The sequence below is a fragment of the Neodiprion fabricii genome, chromosome 7, assembly GCF_021155785.1.
Source record: "Neodiprion fabricii isolate iyNeoFabr1 chromosome 7, iyNeoFabr1.1, whole genome shotgun sequence".
Taxonomy (NCBI): Eukaryota; Metazoa; Arthropoda; class Insecta; order Hymenoptera; family Diprionidae; genus Neodiprion; species Neodiprion fabricii.
The window spans coordinates 22719577-22736394 of NC_060245.1; positions in this window are offsets into that span (position 1 = coordinate 22719577).

Consider the following 16818-nt stretch of genomic DNA (forward strand, 5'->3'; position numbering starts at 1 on the left):
AAAGCACCTGCTGAAAAATGTCGAAATCACAGGTTTTCGTTTTTTGGCTGTAACTTTTGATGCGTTGATCGCAGCGTATTGGGACTGCGCCCAATCGATTTCTCCTGCAAAATCACATCCGAATAGCGCCGCAATTAATTTATTCCAGCACTTTTCGAAATCGCGAAAATTTTAGCCAAAAATGCAAAGGGGTTAGCCTTGCTTTTTTTTTGGGCGAAAAATTTTGGGTCTCCGATTCGATTTATTTCGCCTTTTCCTGACTAATTGGACCCTCAGGAACTCAGAAAACGCAACGAAAAGAGCGTAGGACCAACAGGAGAGAAATGGCGAGCGAAAAAGCACCTGCTGAAAAATGTCGAAATCACAGGTTTTCGTGTTTTGGCTGTAACTTTTGATGCGTTGATCGCAGCGTATTGGGACTGCGCCCAATCGATTTCTCCTGCAAAATTACATCCGAATAGCGCCGCAATTAATTTATTCCAGCACTTTTCAAAATCGCGAAAATTTTCGCCAAAAATGCAAAGGGGTTAGCCTTGCTTTTTTTTTGGCCGAAAAATTTTGGGTCTCCGATTCGATTTATTTCACCTTTTCCTGACTGATTGGACCCCCAGGAACTCAGAAAACGCAGCAAAATCAGCGTGGGATCAACAGGAGAGAAATTACGACGGAAAAAGCACCTGCTGAAAAATGTCGAAATCACAGGTTTTCGTTTTTTGGCTGTAACTTTTGATGCGTTGATCGCAGCGTATTGGGACTGCGCCCAATCGATTTCTCCTGCAAAATCACATCCGAATAGCGCCGCAATTAATTTATTCCAGCACTTTTCAAAATCGCGAAAATTTTCGCCAAAAATGCAAAGGGGTTAACCTTGCTTTTTTTTTGGCCGAAAAATTTTGGGTCTCCGATTCGATTGATTTCACCTTTTCCTGACTAATTGGACCCTCAGGAACTCAGAAAACGCAGCGAAAAGAGCGTAGGACCAACAGGAGAGAAATGGCGAGCGAAAAAGCACCTGCTGAAAAATGTCGAAATCACAGGTTTTCGTTTTTTGGCTGTAACTTTTGATGCGTTGATCGCAGCGTATTGGGACTGCGCCCAATCGATTACTCCTGCAAAATCACATCCGAATAGCGCCGCAATTAATTTATTCCAGCACTTTTCAAAATCGCGAAAATTTTCGCCAAAAATGCAAAGGGGTTAGCCTTGCTTTTTTTTTGGCCGAAAAATTTTGGGTCTCCGATTCGATTTATTTCACCTTTTCCTGACTAATTGGACCCTCAGGAACTCAGAAAACGCAGCGAAAAGAGCGTAGGACCAACAGGAGAGAAATGGCGAGCGAAAAAGCACCTGCTGAAAAATGTCGAAATCACAGGTTTTCGTTTTTTGGCTGTAACTTTTGATGCGTTGATCGCAGCGTATTGGGACTGCGCCCAATCGATTTCTCCTGCAAAATTACATCCGAATAGCGCCGCAATTAATTTATTCCAGCACTTTTCAAAATCGCGAAAATTTTCGCCAAAAATGCAAAGGGGTTAGCCTTGCTTTTTTTTTGGCCGAAAAATTTTGGGTCTCCGATTCGATTTATTTCACCTTTTCCTGACTAATTGGACCCTCAGGAACTCAGAAAACGCAGCGAAAAGAGCGTAGGACCAACAGGAGAGAAATGGCGAGCGAAAAAGCACCTGCTGAAAAATGTCGAAATCACAGGTTTTCGTTTTTTGGCTGTAACTTTTGATGCGTTGATCGCAGCGTATTGGGACTGCGCCCAATCGATTTCTCCTGCAAAATTACATCCGAATAGCGCCGCAATTAATTTATTCCAGCACTTTTCAAAATCGCGAAAATTTTCGCCAAAAATGCAAAGGGGTTAGCCTTGCTTTTTTTTTGGCCGAAAAATTTTGGGTCTCCGATTCGATTTATTTCACCTTTTCCTGACTAATTGGACCCTCAGGAACTCAGAAAACGCAGCGAAAAGAGCGTAGGACCAACAGGAGAGAAATGGCGAGCGAAAAAGCACCTGCTGAAAAATGTCGAAATCACAGGTTTTCGTTTTTTGGCTGTAACTTTTGATGCGTTGATCGCAGCGTATTGGGACTGCGCCCAATCGATTTCTCCTGCAAAATTACATCCGAATAGCGCCGCAATTAATTTATTCCGGCACTTTTCAAAATCGCGAAAATTTTCGCCAAAAATGCAAACGGGTTAGCCTTGCTTTTTTTTTGGCCGAAAAATTTTGGGTCTCCGATTCGATTTATTTCACCATTTCCTGACTAATTGGACCCTCAGGAACTCAGAAAACGCAGCGAAAAGAGCGTAGGACCAACAGGAGAGAAATGGCGAGCGAAAAAGCACCTGCTGAAAAATGTCGAAATCACAGGTTTTCGTTTTTTGGCGGTAACTTTTGATGCGTTGATCGCAGCGTATTGGGACTGCGCCCAATCGATTTCTCCTGCAAAATTACATCCGAATAGCGCCGCAATTAATTTATTCCAGCACTTTTCAAAATCGCGAAAATTTTCGCCAAAAATACAAAGGGGTAAGCCTTGCTGTTTTTTTGGGCGAAAAACTTTTAGTCTCCGATTCGATTTGTATGACCCTTTTCTGACCAATTGGAGCCCCAGGAACTCAGAAAACGCAGCAAAATCAGCGTGGGATCAACAGGAGAGAAATTACGACGGAAAAAGCACCTGCTGAAAAATGTCGAAATCACAGGTTTTCGTTTTTTGGCGGTAACTTTTGATGCGTTGATCGCAGCGTATTGGGACTGCGCCCAATCGATTTCTCCTGCAAAATTACATCCGAATAGCGCCGCAATTAATTTATTCCAGCACTTTTCAAAATCGCGAAAATTTTCGCCAAAAATACAAAGGGGTAAGCCTTGCTGTTTTTTTGGGCGAAAAACTTTTAGTCTCCGATTCGATTTGTATGACCCTTTTCTGACCAATTGGAGCCCCAGGAACTCAGAAAACGCAGCAAAATCAGCGTGGGATCAACAGGAGAGAAATTACGACGGAAAAAGCACCTGCTGAAAAATGTCGAAATCACAGGTTTTCGTTTTTTGGCTGTAACTTTTGATGCGTTGATCGCAGCGTATTGGGACTGCGCCCAATCGATTTCTCCTGCAAAATCACATCCGAATAGCGCCGCAATTAATTTATTCCAGCACTTTTCGAAATCGCGAAAATTTTAGCCAAAAATGCAAAGGGGTTAGCCTTGCTTTTTTTTTGGGCGAAAAATTTTGGGTCTCCGATTCGATTTATTTCGCCTTTTCCTGACTAATTGGACCCTCAGGAACTCAGAAAACGCAACGAAAAGAGCGTAGGACCAACAGGAGAGAAATGGCGAGCGAAAAAGCACCTGCTGAAAAATGTCGAAATCACAGGTTTTCGTGTTTTGGCTGTAACTTTTGATGCGTTGATCGCAGCGTATTGGGACTGCGCCCAATCGATTTCTCCTGCAAAATTACATCCGAATAGCGCCGCAATTAATTTATTCCAGCACTTTTCAAAATCGCGAAAATTTTCGCCAAAAATGCAAAGGGGTTAGCCTTGCTTTTTTTTTGGCCGAAAAATTTTGGGTCTCCGATTCGATTTATTTCACCTTTTCCTGACTGATTGGACCCCCAGGAACTCAGAAAACGCAGCAAAATCAGCGTGGGATCAACAGGAGAGAAATTACGACGGAAAAAGCACCTGCTGAAAAATGTCGAAATCACAGGTTTTCGTTTTTTGGCTGTAACTTTTGATGCGTTGATCGCAGCGTATTGGGACTGCGCCCAATCGATTTCTCCTGCAAAATCACATCCGAATAGCGCCGCAATTAATTTATTCCAGCACTTTTCAAAATCGCGAAAATTTTCGCCAAAAATGCAAAGGGGTTAACCTTGCTTTTTTTTTGGCCGAAAAATTTTGGGTCTCCGATTCGATTGATTTCACCTTTTCCTGACTAATTGGACCCTCAGGAACTCAGAAAACGCAGCGAAAAGAGCGTAGGACCAACAGGAGAGAAATGGCGAGCGAAAAAGCACCTGCTGAAAAATGTCGAAATCACAGGTTTTCGTTTTTTGGCTGTAACTTTTGATGCGTTGATCGCAGCGTATTGGGACTGCGCCCAATCGATTACTCCTGCAAAATCACATCCGAATAGCGCCGCAATTAATTTATTCCAGCACTTTTCAAAATCGCGAAAATTTTCGCCAAAAATGCAAAGGGGTTAGCCTTGCTTTTTTTTTGGCCGAAAAATTTTGGGTCTCCGATTCGATTTATTTCACCTTTTCCTGACTAATTGGACCCTCAGGAACTCAGAAAACGCAGCGAAAAGAGCGTAGGACCAACAGGAGAGAAATGGCGAGCGAAAAAGCACCTGCTGAAAAATGTCGAAATCACAGGTTTTCGTTTTTTGGCTGTAACTTTTGATGCGTTGATCGCAGCGTATTGGGACTGCGCCCAATCGATTTCTCCTGCAAAATTACATCCGAATAGCGCCGCAATTAATTTATTCCAGCACTTTTCAAAATCGCGAAAATTTTCGCCAAAAATGCAAAGGGGTTAGCCTTGCTTTTTTTTTGGCCGAAAAATTTTGGGTCTCCGATTCGATTTATTTCACCTTTTCCTGACTAATTGGACCCTCAGGAACTCAGAAAACGCAGCGAAAAGAGCGTAGGACCAACAGGAGAGAAATGGCGAGCGAAAAAGCACCTGCTGAAAAATGTCGAAATCACAGGTTTTCGTTTTTTGGCTGTAACTTTTGATGCGTTGATCGCAGCGTATTGGGACTGCGCCCAATCGATTTCTCCTGCAAAATTACATCCGAATAGCGCCGCAATTAATTTATTCCAGCACTTTTCAAAATCGCGAAAATTTTCGCCAAAAATGCAAAGGGGTTAGCCTTGCTTTTTTTTTGGCCGAAAAATTTTGGGTCTCCGATTCGATTTATTTCACCTTTTCCTGACTAATTGGACCCTCAGGAACTCAGAAAACGCAGCGAAAAGAGCGTAGGACCAACAGGAGAGAAATGGCGAGCGAAAAAGCACCTGCTGAAAAATGTCGAAATCACAGGTTTTCGTTTTTTGGCTGTAACTTTTGATGCGTTGATCGCAGCGTATTGGGACTGCGCCCAATCGATTTCTCCTGCAAAATTACATCCGAATAGCGCCGCAATTAATTTATTCCGGCACTTTTCAAAATCGCGAAAATTTTCGCCAAAAATGCAAACGGGTTAGCCTTGCTTTTTTTTTGGCCGAAAAATTTTGGGTCTCCGATTCGATTTATTTCACCATTTCCTGACTAATTGGACCCTCAGGAACTCAGAAAACGCAGCGAAAAGAGCGTAGGACCAACAGGAGAGAAATGGCGAGCGAAAAAGCACCTGCTGAAAAATGTCGAAATCACAGGTTTTCGTTTTTTGGCGGTAACTTTTGATGCGTTGATCGCAGCGTATTGGGACTGCGCCCAATCGATTTCTCCTGCAAAATTACATCCGAATAGCGCCGCAATTAATTTATTCCAGCACTTTTCAAAATCGCGAAAATTTTCGCCAAAAATACAAAGGGGTAAGCCTTGCTGTTTTTTTGGGCGAAAAACTTTTAGTCTCCGATTCGATTTGTATGACCCTTTTCTGACCAATTGGAGCCCCAGGAACTCAGAAAACGCAGCAAAATCAGCGTGGGATCAACAGGAGAGAAATTACGACGGAAAAAGCACCTGCTGAAAAATGTCGAAATCACAGGTTTTCGTTTTTTGGCGGTAACTTTTGATGCGTTGATCGCAGCGTATTGGGACTGCGCCCAATCGATTTCTCCTGCAAAATTACATCCGAATAGCGCCGCAATTAATTTATTCCAGCACTTTTCAAAATCGCGAAAATTTTCGCCAAAAATACAAAGGGGTAAGCCTTGCTGTTTTTTTGGGCGAAAAACTTTTAGTCTCCGATTCGATTTGTATGACCCTTTTCTGACCAATTGGAGCCCCAGGAACTCAGAAAACGCAGCAAAATCAGCGTGGGATCAACAGGAGAGAAATTACGACGGAAAAAGCACCTGCTGAAAAATGTCGAAATCACAGGTTTTCGTTTTTTGGCTGTAACTTTTGATGCGTTGATCGCAGCGTATTGGGACTGCGCCCAATCGATTTCTCCTGCAAAATCACATCCGAATAGCGCCGCAATTAATTTATTCCAGCACTTTTCAAAATCGCGAAAATTTTAGCCAAAAATGCAAAGGGGTTAGCCTTGCTTTTTTTTTGGCCGAAAAATTTTGGGTCTCCGATTCGATTTATTTCGCCTTTTCCTGACTAATTGGACCCTCAGGAACTCAGAAAACGCAACGAAAAGAGCGTAGGACCAACAGGAGAGAAATGGCGAGCGAAAAAGCACCTGCTGAAAAATGTCGAAATCACAGGTTTTCGTTTTTTGGCTGTAACTTTTGATGCGTTGATCGCAGCGTATTGGGACTGCGCCCAATCGATTTCTCCTGCAAAATTACATCCGAATAGCGCCACAATTAATTTATTCCAGCACTTTTCAAAATCGCGAAAATTTTCGCCAAAAATGCAAAGGGGTTAGCCTTGCTTTTTTTTTGGCCGAAAAATTTTGGGTCTCCGATTCGATTTATTTCACCTTTTCCTGACTAATTGGACCCTCAGGAACTCAGAAAACGCAGCGAAAAGAGCGTAGGACCAACAGGAGAGAAATGGCGAGCGAAAAAGCACCTGCTGAAAAATGTCGAAATCACAGGTTTTCGTTTTTTGGCTGTAACTTTTGATGCGTTGATCGCAGCGTATTGGGACTGCGCCCAATCGATTTCTCCTGCAAAATCACATCCGAATAGCGCCGCAATTAATTTATTCCAGCACTTTTCAAAATCGCGAAAATTTTCGCCAAAAATGCAAAGGGATTAGCCTTGCTTTTTTTTTGGCCGAAAAATTTTGGGTCTCCGATTCGATTTATTTCACCTTTTCCTGACTGATTGGACCCCCAGGAACTCAGAAAACGCAGCAAAATCAGCGTGGGATCAACAGGAGAGAAATTACGACGGAAAAAGCACCTGCTGAAAAATGTCGAAATCACAGGTTTTCGTTTTTTGGCTGTAACTTTTGATGCGTTGATCGCAGCGTATTGGGACTGCGCCCAATCGATTTCTCCTGCAAAATCACATCCGAATAGCGCCGCAATTAATTTATTCCAGCACTTTTCAAAATCGCGAAAATTTTCGCTAAAAATGCAAAGGGGTTAACCTTGCTTTTTTTTTGGCCGAAAAATTTTGGGTCTCCGATTCGATTGATTTCACCTTTTCCTGACTAATTGGACCCTCAGGAACTCAGAAAACGCAGCGAAAAGAGCGTAGGACCAACAGGAGAGAAATGGCGAGCGAAAAAGCACCTGCTGAAAAATGTCGAAATCACAGGTTTTCGTTTTTTGGCTGTAACTTTTGATGCGTTGATCGCAGCGTATTGGGACTGCGCCCAATCGATTTCTCCTGCAAAATTACATCCGAATAGCGCCGCAATTAATTTATTCCAGCACTTTTCAAAATCGCGAAAATTTTCGCCAAAAATGCAAAGGGGTTAGCCTTGCTTTTTTTTTGGCCGAAAAATTTTGGGTCTCCGATTCGATTTATTTCACCTTTTCCTGACTAATTGGACCCTCAGGAACTCAGAAAACGCAGCGAAAAGAGCGTAGGACCAACAGGAGAGAAATGGCGAGCGAAAAAGCACCTGCTGAAAAATGTCGAAATCACAGGTTTTCGTTTTTTGGCTGTAACTTTTGATGCGTTGATCGCAGCGTATTGGGACTGCGCCCAATCGATTTCTCCTGCAAAATCACATCCGAATAGCGCCGCAATTAATTTATTCCAGCACTTTTCAAAATCGCGAAAATTTTCGCTAAAAATGCAAAGGGGTTAACCTTGCTTTTTTTTTGGCCGAAAAATTTTGGGTCTCCGATTCGATTGATTTCACCTTTTCCTGACTAATTGGACCCTCAGGAACTCAGAAAACGCAGCGAAAAGAGCGTAGGACCAACAGGAGAGAAATGGCGAGCGAAAAAGCACCTGCTGAAAAATGTCGAAATCACAGGTTTTCGTTTTTTGGCTGTAACTTTTGATGCGTTGATCGCAGCGTATTGGGACTGCGCCCAATCGATTTCTCCTGCAAAATTACATCCGAATAGCGCCGCAATTAATTTATTCCAGCACTTTTCAAAATCGCGAAAATTTTCGCCAAAAATGCAAAGGGGTTAGCCTTGCTTTTTTTTTGGCCGAAAAATTTTGGGTCTCCGATTCGATTTATTTCACCTTTTCCTGACTGATTGGACCCCCAGGAACTCAGAAAACGCAGCAAAATCAGCGTGGGATCAACAGGAGAGAAATTACGACGGAAAAAGCACCTGCTGAAAAATGTCGAAATCACAGGTTTTCGTTTTTTGGCTGTAACTTTTGATGCGTTGATCGCAGCGTATTGGGACTGCGCCCAATCGATTTCTCCTGCAAAATCACATCCGAATAGCGCCGCAATTAATTTATTCCAGCACTTTTCAAAATCGCGAAAATTTTCGCCAAAAATGCAAAGGGGTTAACCTTGCTTTTTTTTTGGCCGAAAAATTTTGGGTCTCCGATTCGATTGATTTCACCTTTTCCTGACTAATTGGACCCTCAGGAACTCAGAAAACGCAGCGAAAAGAGCGTAGGACCAACAGGAGAGAAATGGCGAGCGAAAAAGCACCTGCTGAAAAATGTCGAAATCACAGGTTTTCGTTTTTTGGCTGTAACTTTTGATGCGTTGATCGCAGCGTATTGGGACTGCGCCCAATCGATTTCTCCTGCAAAATTACATCCGAATAGCGCCGCAATTAATTTATTCCAGCACTTTTCAAAATCGCGAAAATTTTCGCCAAAAATGCAAAGGGGTTAGCCTTGCTTTTTTTTTGGCCGAAAAATTTTGGGTCTCCGATTCGATTTATTTCACCTTTTCCTGACTAATTGGACCCTCAGGAACTCAGAAAACGCAGCGAAAAGAGCGTAGGACCAACAGGAGAGAAATGGCGAGCGAAAAAGCACCTGCTGAAAAATGTCGAAATCACAGGTTTTCGTTTTTTGGCGGTAACTTTTGATGCGTTGATCGCAGCGTATTGGGACTGCGCCCAATCGATTTCTCCTGCAAAATTACATCCGAATAGCGCCGCAATTAATTTATTCCAGCACTTTTCAAAATCGCGAAAATTTTCGCCAAAAATGCAAAGGGGTTAGCCTTGCTTTTTTTTTGGCCGAAAAATTTTGGGTCTCCGATTCGATTTATTTCACCTTTTCCTGACTAATTGGACCCTCAGGAACTCAGAAAACGCAGCGAAAAGAGCGTAGGACCAACAGGAGAGAAATGGCGAGCGAAAAAGCACCTGCTGAAAAATGTCGAAATCACAGGTTTTCGTTTTTTGGCGGTAACTTTTGATGCGTTGATCGCAGCGTATTGGGACTGCGCCCAATCGATTTCTCCTGCAAAATTACATCCGAATAGCGCCGCAATTAATTTATTCCAGCACTTTTCAAAATCGCGAAAATTTTCGCCAAAAATACAAAGGGGTAAGCCTTGCTGTTTTTTTGGGCGAAAAACTTTTAGTCTCCGATTCGATTTGTATGACCCTTTTCTGACCAATTGGAGCCCCAGGAACTCAGAAAACGCAGCAAAATCAGCGTGGGATCAACAGGAGAGAAATTACGACGGAAAAAGCACCTGCTGAAAAATGTCGAAATCACAGGTTTTCGTTTTTTGGCTGTAACTTTTGATGCGTTGATCGCAGCGTATTGGGACTGCGCCCAATCGATTTCTCCTGCAAAATCACATCCGAATAGCGCCGCAATTAATTTATTCCAGCACTTTTCAAAATCGCGAAAATTTTCGCCAAAAATGCAAAGGGGTTAGCCTTGCTTTTTTTTTGGCCGAAAAATTTTGGGTCTCCGATTCGATTTATTTCACCTTTTCCTGACTAATTGGACCCTCAGGAACTCAGAAAACGCAGCGAAAAGAGCGTAGGACCAACAGGAGAGAAATGGCGAGCGAAAAAGCACCTGCTGAAAAATGTCGAAATCACAGGTTTTCGTTTTTTGGCTGTAACTTTTGATGCGTTGATCGCAGCGTATTGGGACTGCGCCCAATCGATTTCTCCTGCAAAATTACATCCGAATAGCGCCGCAATTAATTTATTCCAGCACTTTTCAAAATCGCGAAAATTTTCGCCAAAAATGCAAAGGGGTTAGCCTTGCTTTTTTTTTGGCCGAAAAATTTTGGGTCTCCGATTCGATTTATTTCACCTTTTCCTGACTAATTGGACCCTCAGGAACTCAGAAAACGCAGCGAAAAGAGCGTAGGACCAACAGGAGAGAAATGGCGAGCGAAAAAGCACCTGCTGAAAAATGTCGAAATCACAGGTTTTCGTTTTTTGGCTGTAACTTTTGATGCGTTGATCGCAGCGTATTGGGACTGCGCCCAATCGATTTCTCCTGCAAAATCACATCCGAATAGCGCCGCAATTAATTTATTCCAGCACTTTTCAAAATCGCGAAAATTTTCGCCAAAAATGCAAAGGGGTTAACCTTGCTTTTTTTTTGGCCGAAAAATTTTGGGTCTCCGATTCGATTGATTTCACCTTTTCCTGACTAATTGGACCCTCAGGAACTCAGAAAACGCAGCGAAAAGAGCGTAGGACCAACAGGAGAGAAATGGCGAGCGAAAAAGCACCTGCTGAAAAATGTCGAAATCACAGGTTTTCGTTTTTTGGCTGTAACTTTTGATGCGTTGATCGCAGCGTATTGGGACTGCGCCCAATCGATTTCTCCTGCAAAATTACATCCGAATAGCGCCGCAATTAATTTATTCCAGCACTTTTCAAAATCGCGAAAATTTTCGCCAAAAATGCAAAGGGGTTAGCCTTGCTTTTTTTTTGGCCGAAAAATTTTGGGTCTCCGATTCGATTTATTTCACCTTTTCCTGACTAATTGGACCCTCAGGAACTCAGAAAACGCAGCGAAAAGAGCGTAGGACCAACAGGAGAGAAATGGCGAGCGAAAAAGCACCTGCTGAAAAATGTCGAAATCACAGGTTTTCGTTTTTTGGCGGTAACTTTTGATGCGTTGATCGCAGCGTATTGGGACTGCGCCCAATCGATTTCTCCTGCAAAATTACATCCGAATAGCGCCGCAATTAATTTATTCCAGCACTTTTCAAAATCGCGAAAATTTTCGCCAAAAATGCAAAGGGGTTAGCCTTGCTTTTTTTTTGGCCGAAAAATTTTGGGTCTCCGATTCGATTTATTTCACCTTTTCCTGACTAATTGGACCCTCAGGAACTCAGAAAACGCAGCGAAAAGAGCGTAGGACCAACAGGAGAGAAATGGCGAGCGAAAAAGCACCTGCTGAAAAATGTCGAAATCACAGGTTTTCGTTTTTTGGCGGTAACTTTTGATGCGTTGATCGCAGCGTATTGGGACTGCGCCCAATCGATTTCTCCTGCAAAATTACATCCGAATAGCGCCGCAATTAATTTATTCCAGCACTTTTCAAAATCGCGAAAATTTTCGCCAAAAATACAAAGGGGTAAGCCTTGCTGTTTTTTTGGGCGAAAAACTTTTAGTCTCCGATTCGATTTGTATGACCCTTTTCTGACCAATTGGAGCCCCAGGAACTCAGAAAACGCAGCAAAATCAGCGTGGGATCAACAGGAGAGAAATTACGACGGAAAAAGCACCTGCTGAAAAATGTCGAAATCACAGGTTTTCGTTTTTTGGCTGTAACTTTTGATGCGTTGATCGCAGCGTATTGGGACTGCGCCCAATCGATTTCTCCTGCAAAATCACATCCGAATAGCGCCGCAATTAATTTATTCCAGCACTTTTCAAAATCGCGAAAATTTTAGCCAAAAATGCAAAGGGGTTAGCCTTGCTTTTTTTTTGGCCGAAAAATTTTGGGTCTCCGATTCGATTTATTTCACCTTTTCCTGACTAATTGGACCCTCAGGAACTCAGAAAACGCAGCGAAAAGAGCGTAGGACCAACAGGAGAGAAATGGCGAGCGAAAAAGCACCTGCTGAAAAATGTCGAAATCACAGGTTTTCGTTTTTTGGCGGTAACTTTTGATGCGTTGATCGCAGCGTATTGGGACTGCGCCCAATCGATTTCTCCTGCAAAATTACATCCGAATAGCGCCGCAATTAATTTATTCCAGCACTTTTCAAAATCGCGAAAATTTTCGCCAAAAATGCAAAGGGGTTAGCCTTGCTTTTTTTTTGGCCGAAAAATTTTGGGTCTCCGATTCGATTTATTTCACCTTTTCCTGACTAATTGGACCCTCAGGAACTCAGAAAACGCAGCGAAAAGAGCGTAGGACCAACAGGAGAGAAATGGCGAGCGAAAAAGCACCTGCTGAAAAATGTCGAAATCACAGGTTTTCGTTTTTTGGCGGTAACTTTTGATGCGTTGATCGCAGCGTATTGGGACTGCGCCCAATCGATTTCTCCTGCAAAATTACATCCGAATAGCGCCGCAATTAATTTATTCCAGCACTTTTCAAAATCGCGAAAATTTTCGCCAAAAATACAAAGGGGTAAGCCTTGCTGTTTTTTTGGGCGAAAAACTTTTAGTCTCCGATTCGATTTGTATGACCCTTTTCTGACCAATTGGAGCCCCAGGAACTCAGAAAACGCAGCAAAATCAGCGTGGGATCAACAGGAGAGAAATTACGACGGAAAAAGCACCTGCTGAAAAATGTCGAAATCACAGGTTTTCGTTTTTTGGCTGTAACTTTTGATGCGTTGATCGCAGCGTATTGGGACTGCGCCCAATCGATTTCTCCTGCAAAATCACATCCGAATAGCGCCGCAATTAATTTATTCCAGCACTTTTCAAAATCGCGAAAATTTTCGCCAAAAATGCAAAGGGGTTAGCCTTGCTTTTTTTTTGGCCGAAAAATTTTGGGTCTCCGATTCGATTTATTTCACCTTTTCCTGACTAATTGGACCCTCAGGAACTCAGAAAACGCAGCGAAAAGAGCGTAGGACCAACAGGAGAGAAATGGCGAGCGAAAAAGCACCTGCTGAAAAATGTCGAAATCACAGGTTTTCGTTTTTTGGCGGTAACTTTTGATGCGTTGATCGCAGCGTATTGGGACTGCGCCCAATCGATTTCTCCTGCAAAATTACATCCGAATAGCGCCGCAATTAATTTATTCCAGCACTTTTCAAAATCGCGAAAATTTTCGCCAAAAATACAAAGGGGTAAGCCTTGCTGTTTTTTTGGGCGAAAAACTTTTAGTCTCCGATTCGATTTGTATGACCCTTTTCTGACCAATTGGAGCCCCAGGAACTCAGAAAACGCAGCAAAATCAGCGTGGGATCAACAGGAGAGAAATTACGACGGAAAAAGCACCTGCTGAAAAATGTCGAAATCACAGGTTTTCGTTTTTTGGCGGTAACTTTTGATGCGTTGATCGCAGCGTATTGGGACTGCGCCCAATCGATTTCTCCTGCAAAATTACATCCGAATAGCGCCGCAATTAATTTATTCCAGCACTTTTCAAAATCGCGAAAATTTTCGCCAAAAATACAAAGGGGTAAGCCTTGCTGTTTTTTTGGGCGAAAAACTTTTAGTCTCCGATTCGATTTGTATGACCCTTTTCTGACCAATTGGAGCCCCAGGAACTCAGAAAACGCAGCAAAATCAGCGTGGGATCAACAGGAGAGAAATTACGACGGAAAAAGCACCTGCTGAAAAATGTCGAAATCACAGGTTTTCGTTTTTTGGCTGTAACTTTTGATGCGTTGATCGCAGCGTATTGGGACTGCGCCCAATCGATTTCTCCTGCAAAATCACATCCGAATAGCGCCGCAATTAATTTATTCCAGCACTTTTCAAAATCGCGAAAATTTTAGCCAAAAATGCAAAGGGGTTAGCCTTGCTTTTTTTTTGGCCGAAAAATTTTGGGTCTCCGATTCGATTTATTTCACCTTTTCCTGACTAATTGGACCCTCAGGAACTCAGAAAACGCAGCGAAAAGAGCGTAGGACCAACAGGAGAGAAATGGCGAGCGAAAAAGCACCTGCTGAAAAATGTCGAAATCACAGGTTTTCGTTTTTTGGCGGTAACTTTTGATGCGTTGATCGCAGCGTATTGGGACTGCGCCCAATCGATTTCTCCTGCAAAATTACATCCGAATAGCGCCGCAATTAATTTATTCCAGCACTTTTCAAAATCGCGAAAATTTTCGCCAAAAATGCAAAGGGGTTAGCCTTGCTTTTTTTTTGGCCGAAAAATTTTGGGTCTCCGATTCGATTTATTTCACCTTTTCCTGACTAATTGGACCCTCAGGAACTCAGAAAACGCAGCGAAAAGAGCGTAGGACCAACAGGAGAGAAATGGCGAGCGAAAAAGCACCTGCTGAAAAATGTCGAAATCACAGGTTTTCGTTTTTTGGCGGTAACTTTTGATGCGTTGATCGCAGCGTATTGGGACTGCGCCCAATCGATTTCTCCTGCAAAATTACATCCGAATAGCGCCGCAATTAATTTATTCCAGCACTTTTCAAAATCGCGAAAATTTTCGCCAAAAATACAAAGGGGTAAGCCTTGCTGTTTTTTTGGGCGAAAAACTTTTAGTCTCCGATTCGATTTGTATGACCCTTTTCTGACCAATTGGAGCCCCAGGAACTCAGAAAACGCAGCAAAATCAGCGTGGGATCAACAGGAGAGAAATTACGACGGAAAAAGCACCTGCTGAAAAATGTCGAAATCACAGGTTTTCGTTTTTTGGCTGTAACTCTTGATGCGTTGATCGCAGCGTATTGGGACTGCGCCCAATCGATTTCTCCTGCAAAATCACATCCGAATAGCGCCGCAATTAATTTATTCCAGCACTTTTCAAAATCGCGAAAATTTTCGCCAAAAATGCAAAGGGGTTAGCCTTGCTTTTTTTTTGGCCGAAAAATTTTGGGTCTCCGATTCGATTTATTTCACCTTTTCCTGACTAATTGGACCCTCAGGAACTCAGAAAACGCAGCGAAAAGAGCGTAGGACCAACAGGAGAGAAATGGCGAGCGAAAAAGCACCTGCTGAAAAATGTCGAAATCACAGGTTTTCGTTTTTTGGCGGTAACTTTTGATGCGTTGATCGCAGCGTATTGGGACTGCGCCCAATCGATTTCTCCTGCAAAATTACATCCGAATAGCGCCGCAATTAATTTATTCCAGCACTTTTCAAAATCGCGAAAATTTTCGCCAAAAATACAAAGGGGTAAGCCTTGCTGTTTTTTTGGGCGAAAAACTTTTAGTCTCCGATTCGATTTGTATGACCCTTTTCTGACCAATTGGAGCCCCAGGAACTCAGAAAACGCAGCAAAATCAGCGTGGGATCAACAGGAGAGAAATTACGACGGAAAAAGCACCTGCTGAAAAATGTCGAAATCACAGGTTTTCGTTTTTTGGCTGTAACTTTTGATGCGTTGATCGCAGCGTATTGGGACTGCGCCCAATCGATTTCTCCTGCAAAATCACATCCGAATAGCGCCGCAATTAATTTATTCCAGCACTTTTCAAAATCGCGAAAATTTTAGCCAAAAATGCAAAGGGGTTAGCCTTGCTTTTTTTTTGGCCGAAAAATTTTGGGTCTCCGATTCGATTTATTTCACCTTTTCCTGACTAATTGGACCCTCAGGAACTCAGAAAACGCAGCGAAAAGAGCGTAGGACCAACAGGAGAGAAATGGCGAGCGAAAAAGCACCTGCTGAAAAATGTCGAAATCACAGGTTTTCGTTTTTTGGCTGTAACTTTTGATGCGTTGATCGCAGCGTATTGGGACTGCGCCCAATCGATTTCTCCTGCAAAATTACATCCGAATAGCGCCGCAATTAATTTATTCCAGCACTTTTCAAAATCGCGAAAATTTTCGCCAAAAATACAAAGGGGTAAGCCTTGCTGTTTTTTTGGGCGAAAAACTTTTAGTCTCCGATTCGATTTGTATAACCCTTTTCTGACCAATTGGAGCCCCAGGAACTCAGAAAACGCAGCAAAATCAGCGAGGGATCAACAGGAGAGAAATTACGACGGAAAAAGCACCTGCTGAAAAATGTCGAAATCACAGGTTTTCGTTTTTTGGCTGTAACTTTTGATGCGTTGATCGCAGCGTATTGGAACTTTGCCCAATCGATTTCTCCCGCAAAATTACGTCGGAATAGTGCCTCAATGAATTTATTCCAGCACTTTTCAGAATCGCGAAAATTTTTGTCAAAAATGCAAAGGGGCTTAGCCCAGCTCTCCCCAACTTAATATAAGCTTAAGGTCGATTCAATATAATAACTTTTCGACATACTATTTCTTGTATCCTAATTACGACAACGTATGCTCCTACAGTCTTCTATACAACAATTTTATTTATTTTATAGTTTCGTATCATATTATTGCAGTCTACTCTGTTTTACACTCTCATTCCAATTCGATACTAGTTCATTACCTACACATTGACACTTCAGCACTTGTCTATGAATTCATGTTCTGTAATATTCATCAAACTGAAACTCTAATTTATGAATTTGTGGTTTGTCTTATCCTCCCTTCTCAGAAAGCGTCGCCAACTTCATGTATTACGGACGTGACTTTTCATTCGTTGCTTATAGAATGAACCTTGCTTTTTCTGCGATGTCCGAAGACCGATCGGAGTAATCATCTCTTCGACCCCATGACTCTTGAAGTCCATACAGATCCACATCAGAGAGTATTGATTCCACGTAGCATACTAAAATTTCCGCGTCTCATGGTTATCATTTTAGAATATTCAGAGTGATCGATTT